The sequence below is a fragment of the Alosa pseudoharengus genome, unplaced genomic scaffold, assembly GCF_046254945.1.
Source record: "Alosa pseudoharengus isolate Yale_2024_CS ecotype anadromous, Long Island Sound unplaced genomic scaffold, YU_APseudo_1.1 YU_APseudo_1.1_scf_1, whole genome shotgun sequence".
Classification (NCBI taxonomy): Eukaryota; Metazoa; Chordata; class Actinopteri; order Clupeiformes; family Clupeidae; genus Alosa; species Alosa pseudoharengus.
In genome coordinates, this window is record NW_027468564.1 from 7,950,234 (window position 1) to 7,959,739 (window position 9,506).

A 9,506-nucleotide genomic window follows, 5' to 3' on the forward strand; every position below is an offset into this window, starting at 1 on the left:
ACAAGTCAGTTAAAGGTCTTGTAGCAGAGAATGGTTGTTGCTGTGGAAGTACAGTGTATAGTGTTTATGTTATCAACAGGACAAATATACTGTTCTTTGGTCAGATGTGGTTTTGCCAACAGGTCAGATAAAGGTCTTATAAGAGAGAGTGGTTGTCAGAGATGCTGTGGAAGTAGCCTACAGTGTGTTATGTTATCAACAGGACAACTGTACAGTTCTTTTGGTCATATATATATACATTTTGCTACTTTAAACTGAAGGAAATTTGAGAGGATTTCTTTGGCACAGCAGAACTTCAGTCTGAAATGGAAAAAACACTAATACCAGTGAAGAAGGAGATCAAAGAAGAAGACTTTGATGATTTCCTCCGTGAACACATTTTGGCCAATAAATTGGAAGATAAAACTGTATTGGAACATAACTCTAAGACAGAGACACAGGTATCATCATCCTGCAGAGAAGAAGAAAGCTCAGCAGAACTTCAGTCTGAAATGGCGGAACCACTAATACCAGTGAAGAAGATCAAAGAAGAAGAATTTGATGATTTCCTCCATGAACACATTTTGGCCAGTAAATTGGAAGATAGAACTGTATTGGAACATAACTTTAAGACAGAGACACAGACATCATCAACCTGCAGAGAAGAAGAAAGCTCAGCAGGGGAAATAAAAGAGGAAAATGATTCTGATTCTGGAGAAAATGATGATCATGATGACTCCTCTACTACAAGTAAGATACTTAAAAGTTTGTATTAGTAAAACCTGGATGGTTCATGGCTTATTCTTCGTTTTTTTATATTAGATTTCATGTGAATACTTAAATCATTGCACATGATTTGTTTCATCATTGCAAGACATGTGTTGTTTGTCTTCTGCTTTTGACTTCATGTATCTGTGCCTTCACATATTCCTATTTAGTAAAACCTGAATGGTACTTATTCTTTGTATTAAACATCTTCATTGCTGTAGAAGAAGAAAGAGAGAATATATGTCTTAATTATTTTTTTTATATTACAGAAGCTGTCAAAATGATCACAACTGGAGAGAGTTCCAATGCTGGTTCTGATCTCAACACAAATAAGAGAACACATTCCAAAGGAAAGTTATATTATTGTACCGAGTGTGGAAAGACTTTTACTCAGGTGACACAATTTAAGAGACACCAGAGGATCCATACTGGGGAAAAGCCATATCAGTGTTCAGAGTGTGATAAGAGTTTCAGAAGCAGCAGAGAGGTTACTATCCATAAGAGAACACATACAGGAGAAAAGCCATATCAGTGTTCAGAGTGTGGAAAGACTTTTAGCACCTGCGATAGTTTCAATAAACACAAGACAACCCATACAGGAGAAAAGGCATGTCAATGTCCAGATTGTGGAAAGACTTTTACTCAGATGGGCTATCTTAAGATACACCAGAGGATCCATACTGGGGAAAAGCCATATATTTGTTCTATGTGTGGGAAGTCCTTCCTTCAACTGGGTCATCTCAAGAGACACCAAAGAGTCCATACCCTAAAGTCTCATCAGTGTTCAGAGTGTGGTATGACTTTTACTCTGGTAGCACATCTCAAGTGGCACCAGAAAACCCATAATTTTATGACTTGAAAGACTTTTATTCACCTGAGACACATGATACAATCGTCACTGAACAGCTTCTAGAATTAGAATGGTGTAAGGGGCTGTGATTCCAGATTCCATTTAGAAAAAAAAATTCATAAATGCAGGTATGCATCCATTAGACATTGGTTAGGTACCTCAGGTGTAATAATAAAAAATAAAAAAACATTGGTTCAGTTTAATGGATTTTTCTGTGCTGTCTTTACCTGCATGTATTTTTATTCTATTTTTGTATTGTTTTGAGTGTGTTCCTTTTCTGTAATGAAATTAGTTTTGAAAATAACAGCTGATTTTTGGAACAATTTTTTGGAACCAAGTTAAAATGCAGTGACTTACTTGGAATGTAGACATGTAGGAATATATTTACACATGAAGGTATGAATGCTGCATAAAACAAAGACACAAACACACACACACACACAGTTAATTTCAGTTCACACCTCCACCCTTCTCTGTGAAGTTGCCTGATCTGTGCCACCTGAGGACCATCAGATGCGTGAATGGGATTCCTTCCCATTATCCTTTATTATCATTGTCATTATCATCTCAATTTTAGCTTTGGTTGGGACCAACCTTTCATCAATAGAAAGAATAGATTTCAATCGCCACCTTTATCCAGTGGTGGTATCGGTTGTTGATCGGTTGACTCTGGCATTGTCCCAATCCATGAAATGGTTCTCTCGTTTGCAGTGGTCCGTTAAGTGGTCCGTCTTGCTGCCTTGTCCTTGTTCTCGTTTGCAGTGGTCCGTTAAGTGGTCCGTCTTGCTGCCTTGTCCTTGTTCTCGTTTGCAGTGGTCCGTTAAGTGGTCCGTCTTGCTGCCTTGTCCTTGTTCTCGTTTGCAGTGGTCCGTTAAGTGGTCCGTCTTGCTGCCTTGACCTTGTTCTTGTTTGTCTCTGAGCCGTCTCCTTTTCACATTCATTTTTATGTTCTTTTCTGCGTAAAACTCCTTCCCGTCTCCCCAATGTAGGTTTTATTGCATGATTGACATGGTATTTCATACATGACGTTGCATTTATTGTGTGGGTCAATTTTGTCCTTTGGGTGAACTAGCAGCTGTCGTAGTTTTGTGTGTGGTTTTACCGGTGTGTTAATTTGGTGCTTTTACATGATCCTCTGGATGCGCTCCATGACCCCTCTAATGTAGATAGATACTTTATAAGTATATATATATTTCAAACACAAATACAAATACAACTTTCAAAAGAGTATATATATATATATATATATATATATATATATATACTCTATATATATATATATATATATATATATACTCTTTTGAAATTTGGTCTCTGCATTTATCCTAATTAGTGAAACACACTCAGCACACAGTGAAGTGAAGCACACACTAATCACAGTGTTCTACATGTGGTAAGAGTTTCAGAAGCAGCAGAGAGGTTACTATCCATAAGAGAACACATACTGGAGAAAAGCCATATCAGTGTTCAGAGTGTGGAAAGACTTTTGCCACCAGGGGTAATTTCAATAAACACAAGACTATCCATACAGGAGAAAAGCCATATCAGTGTTCAGATTGTGGAAAGACTTTTACTCAGGCGGGTCATCTCAAGGGACACCAGATGATCCATACTGGGGAAAAGCCATATCTGTGTAATACATGTGGGACGTCCTTCCATCAACTGGGTTCTCTTAAGTCTCACCAGAGAGTCCATACTCTAAAGTCTCATCAGTGCTCAGAGTGTGGTATGACTTTTACTCTGGTACCTCATCTCAAGTGCCACCAGAAAAGCCATAATTTTATCTAAGTTTCAGTGAAGAGTACAATCGTCACTGAACAGCTTCTAGAATTAGAATGGTGTGAGGGGCTGTGATTCCAGATTCCATTTAGAGAAAATGTTCATAAATGCAGGTATGCATCCATTAGACATTGATCAGATTCCTTATAGGTGTATTTGAAAAAGAAAAAAAACATTGATTCAGTCTAATGTTTTTTTCTGTGCTGTCTTTACCTGCATGTTTTTAATGTTTATTATGAACTTCTTGGTAGTTTTGAGTCTGGTCCTTTTTTTTTTAATGAGATCATTGTTGAACAGTGATTTTTGGAAAAAACAATAAAGCTTTTAAATGGCAGTGACTTGTATCTATTTATGTTGTTTTTATTATACTTACTACTTAGTCATGAAGGTGTAAACAGTCGCTAACTGTTGTGACTACCAGCCACATTACAGTCTAAACAGGGCACACATGACACGTGTTCGTAACTCCTCTGCTACATGTTTGGCATCATGGCATCATCATATCACCATATCTGCACCTTAACAGCAATGATGTCATGTGGCTGGTTCCATGTTGTTTTTAACTTATAAAGTTCAATTTAAATCAGCTACAGCTCGAAATCCTGCATAAAAACACTCGGATGCACAACAAATACAGCATGACTAGCTTTGAGGGAGAATAAAAACTCTTGTCAGGGCACCATCCCACACCTCCACCCTCTCATCCCCCATCAGTCCACACCTCCACCCTCTCATTCTCCATCAGTTCACACCCACCCACCCTCTCATCCCCCATCAGTCCACACCTCCACCCTCATTTGTGAAGTTTCTAAAGGTTGACTTGTGGCCACCTGAATATCATTATATGTGTGAACAGTGCTCAGACACATAAAGGATACTCTATTCAAACAGATCAACTTTGAGAAAGCTAAACTCGATAAAGGTTAGACCGTCGTGAGACAGGTTAGTTTTACCCTACTGATGATGTATTGTTGATTTTCAGTATGAATATGGATCATGAAAGCGGGGCCTCATGATCTTTCTGTTTTTTGGGGGTTTTAAACAGAAGGTGTCAGAAAAGTTACCAAAGGAATAACTGGCTTGTGGCAGCCAAGCGTTCATTGAGACGTCACTTTTTGACCCTTAGATGTTGACTCTTTCTATCATTGTGAAGCAGAATTCACCAAGCGTTGGATTGTTCATCCTCTAATAGGGAACTTGAGCTAGGTTTAGACCGTTGTGATACAGGTTAGTTTTACCCTACTGATGGTGACGTCTATAGTGTCACATAGATTAAACTAAATTGTTTTATAAACAAGTTTGATTCAAATGTATCTTTTTAATAACATGACTGTTATGTAGTCCTGATCTGTGGACATTCTCTGTCAAGTTGCACACAAATACAAGACATGTAGACATATATTTGTGCATGAAGGTATGAATGCTGCATAACACACTCTCTCTCACATACACACACATAGTGCATGAATAGTTTTAAGGAGAATGGAACCTTTCTGAGGGCACCATCCCACTCAGCCTCTCATTCCCCATCACCTTTCAGTTCACACCTCCACCCTTCTTTGAGAAGTTTGTTTGTTGGCTGACCTGTTCCCACCTGTGGAGTTTCTATAGCCTGACCTGTGCCACCTGAGGACCATCAGATGTGGGAATAGTGCTCAGACACATGAGATTCCTTCCCATTATCTTTAATCATTCTCATTTTTATAGCTGGTTTGTTTGGTTTAAATCCAGAGCCTCTTTCTTAAACAGTGATCAAATAAGATAGATAAATTCCCTTCCAACTGCCTATACAAATCGTCTGTATGTGTCTAACCAGAAGTACAAAAACAGAAAAAAGTGCAAGTTGGAAGGTTTTGAAGGGTGGGAGGAGTTGTTCTTATTTTACCGTGATAGCCGCAGTTCACAAACTCCAGGAACTCAAATGGGCTCTTTGCATGAAAGGCCCTCAATGTGACTGCTTTGTTTCCAGTGGAGCATTAACTGCGCTGTAACAGCATCTTCTGGTATATTCTGCTCCTAACATCTTCACTCCGACACTTAATATCTTGTTTGCCCAACAATAACAATTGTAACTCGCATAAATCCTTCTTTATCGCAACGTGCTGATTCACTAGGTGCAACACCCAACTGAATCCGTGTAGACATAAATTTAGCGGCAGGTTCAGTTTACACAATTGCAGCCCACCCCCATTTGCAGTCTCCTACCCCCATCACCAACCAGTTCACACCCCAACCCCCACCTGCAGTCTCCTACCCCCATCACCAATCAGTTCTCACCCCCACCCCACATACTTTATTTTGTGAAGTTTGTGAAGGTTGATGGACAAGTCCACCTGAGGACCATCAGACTTTTTCATATTGTATTCACATGGAATTGTCTTACCCATAATCCTTTGTCATTATAATTTGCATTGCAAATGCTGTATTCTTGCATCTGATTGGGTAAAATTGACTCCAGGATGCCAACAGGTCAGATAAAGGTCTTATAAGAGAGAGTGGTTGTCAGAGATGCTGTGGAAGTGCAGTGTGTAGGTGTATGTTATCAACAGGACAACTGTACTGTTCTTTTGGTTTGATACATACATTTTGTTACTTTAAACTGAAGGAAAGTTTGACAGGATTTCTTTGGCACAGCAGAACTTCAGTCTGAAATGGCAGAACCACTAATACCAGTGAAGGAGATCAAAGAAGAAAACTTTGATGATTTCCTCCGTGAACATATTTTGGCCAGTAAAATGGAAGATAAGACTGTACTGGAACATGACTTTAAGATTGAGATACGAGCATCATCAACCTGCAGAGAAGAGGAGTCCACACCAGTGGAAATTAAAGAGGAAAACGATTCTGATTCTGGAGAAAATGATGACCATGATGACTCCTCTACTACAAGTAAGATACTTAAACGTTTGTATTAGTAAACCATGAACGGTTGATGACTTATCCTTTATTCTTATTTTTCATATTAGATTTCATGTGAATACTTAAATCATTGCACATGATTTGTTTAATCATTGCAAGACATGTGTTGCTTGTCTTCTGCCTTTGACTTCATGTATCTGTGTCTGTGTTGACACTCACATATCATATTCTAGTGACCATTTTACCACAAATCACAAGCTGGACAAATATAAACATCTTCATTGCTGTAGGAGAACAGAGTGAGAGATTATATGTTAAACAATTTTCTTCAATTACAGGAACTGTCCAAATGATCACAGCTGGGAAGAGTACCGTTGCTGATTCAGATATCAACACAAATAAGAGAACACATTCCAGAAGAAAGTCATATTATTGTACCGAGTGTGGAAAGACTTTCACTCAGGTGACACAATTTCAGAGACACCTGAGGATCCATACTGGGGAAAAGCCATACCTGTGTTCTACATGTGGGAAGAGTTTCAGAAGCAGCATTGAGGTCACTATCCATCAGAGAACACATACTGGAGAAAAGCCATATCAGTGTTCAGAGTGTGGAAAGACTTTTGCTCAGATGTGTACTCTGAAGTCACACCAGAAAATCCATACGGGAGAAAAGCCTTATCAGTGTTCAGATTGTGGAAAGACTTTTACTCGTTTGGATAATCTCAAGGCACACCAGAAAATCCATACTGGGGAAAAGCCATATCAGTGCAGTGCATGTGGGAAGAGTTTCAAAACTAGTAGAGAGCTTACTGTCCATCACAGAACACACTGCAGAAAAGCCATATCACTGTTCAGAGTGTGGAAAGACTTTTGCTCAGGTGCACTATGTCAAGAGACACCAGAGAATCCATACTGGGGAAAACCCATACCCGTGTTCTACGTGTGGGAAGAGATTCAGGAGCAGCATTGAGGTCGCTATCCATCAGAGAACACATACTGCAGATAAGCCATATCAGTGCTCAGAGTGTGGAAAGACTTTTACTCAGGTGGGTCATCTCAAGATACACCAGAAAATCCATACGGGAGAAAACCTATATCACTGTTCAGAGTGTGGAAAGACTTTTACTCGTTTGGGTAATCTCAAGATACACCAGAGGATCCATACTGGGGAAAAGCCGTACATATGCCCCACATGTGGGAAGTGCTTCAGACACGAGTGTTCTTTCAGCCGTCATAAAATGATCCATAAGAGGTAAAAATGAACACCAGTGTTCTCAGTGCCAGATGCACTAACGCTTTTGTGCCCACTTCAGCCGAGCCGAGCTGTGTCAAATTACGCATTTCTGTATCATACGTATGCATTCCTTGGAGGGTCAGGGGAAAGTGGGAGTTTATTACTGTGCTACCGGTGATACGATTTTCAAGAGAAACTAAAAAATGCCGTATCATACTGTACATACCATAAAGACACCAGATGATTCCTCCCTGAGAAAACCTTATTATTGTGCTACATGTGATAAGAGATGTAAGATAAACTAAAAAGTGACAATTGCATACCAGAGACAAAGACACAAGGAGCCATAGTGGGGGAAGCCCAAAGCAGTTTACTACACGTTCATGTTTCTGTTCTGTCTTGACCTGCATGCTAATAGTAAAATGTTTGATGGTGACTTCCTATCTGGTTACGAGTTTGTTCCTGTGTGTGAGATAAGTGCTGAAAATAAAAGCTGGTTTTAGGAACAAACATAAATATTTTCAAATGATGTGAGTTGTATTCTCTTCATGTGTGCTCATCATGTGAGGTGGAGAGGAACATTTCCCACCATTTGATAATGTGCATAGTCCCAAATTCATTATGGTTTCATTCTCATGTAGTTCTGCTTTGTATGTTCCGCCCTGAAGGGATCAATTTCCCCTGATAGTGACCAGTGTTCTAATACATTATCCTCTTTTTACACGGCTACTTGCCAAAAAAATAAACTCCCCACGACATCACTCTTTAGCTTACATATTTTTGTCACCATTTCATTGTGGCTTTTGCTGAGAAACAAATATTTTGCAACACACACTGAACTTGAATCAAACATTCATTAGAACACAGCTGATCAACTGTCTGCTTTTCACTTTTGAATGAAGTTCCAGTTCTAGAGGAATTATATGAAAGAGGTGAATAAGAAGCACACAACCCTTTTTCCTTGATGCGTTATGTTTTACTTAGCAACAGTCTGTTATCGAGAAATATCAGACCAGCGAAAATTGGGAAGGCCCACTCAAGTAAATGGAGCATTCTGCAGCATTATGAAGAGCCATATATAACAGTGTTTCTAAATCCTTGACAGGTGTCAAGAAGGAACAACATGTCTTGTATAGCTCATGCTTTCTCATTGAACCTGTCCCCTTAAAGGAATACGCCACCCCTAGGTGAAATTGGGTCTCTCCCCGCAGTCCCTAGAGTTGGATGAGTGAGCCAAAGCGTTTTTTAGCTGACCCAGCCATTGTCCTAATCTAGAAACAGCCCGGTTAGCTTTAGCTTAGCGTAGTCGCTGTAATCCGGCGCTGCCAGCTAGCATGTCGTTGCAAAAGTGAAACAAATAACTCAAGATTTTTTATAATTATTTCTCATAACCTGTACATTCACATCGAGTACAAATATCAATGCAAATTAACACGAAGGGATTTACTAGACCAATTTATAGATTTGGAACTATTTTCGGGCATAGCACCGGCAAAGCACCGCTGCCAGGCGCAAAGACATCACGCAGCATCTGTAAACCCTCAACTTCCGGCAATACACCAGCATGACTACCAAGTTCTCTGCGACTAGGCTGACACTGACAGGTGGGCTTTCTCTAAGAGTTCTAATGCCGATGAATATGGAAGATTACACGATAGACGAAGATGATGACTTCGACTACCAAGATCCAAGACCCTACCTTTTCGAACCTGAGTTCACTGAAGAGGAGTTGCGAGCTTTGGATCTGTGAAGAGAGGACGTTGCGACTGGTCAAGGCGAGTCGGATGAGCGAACGAGAGCAAACACGAACAGGTGGTGTGAGTGTGGAGTGTGCCAACCCATGCCGACTGACAGGTAACGGTAAAAGGTAAAGTCGTCATATTGTCAATATGGTGAAACGGCAGCCTAATGAAGTTATACAATAAAACTGGAAGCGACAATGTGAGTCAGACTAACGTTTCAGTTATAACGTTAGCAACGTATAACCTAAAGAAGGATAGAAATTATAGGGCCTACTTACAGGCATGGATGATG

The 9,506-nt window shown here is 39.8% G+C and overlaps 1 pseudogene; it reads left to right on the forward strand.

Moving 5' to 3' along the window:
- LOC143116833 (uncharacterized) overlaps positions 1-7,494 on the forward strand; it is a 56,451-nt pseudogene extending 48,957 nt beyond the window's left edge.
- The last annotated feature ends 2,012 nt before the right edge of the window (positions 7,495-9,506 follow it).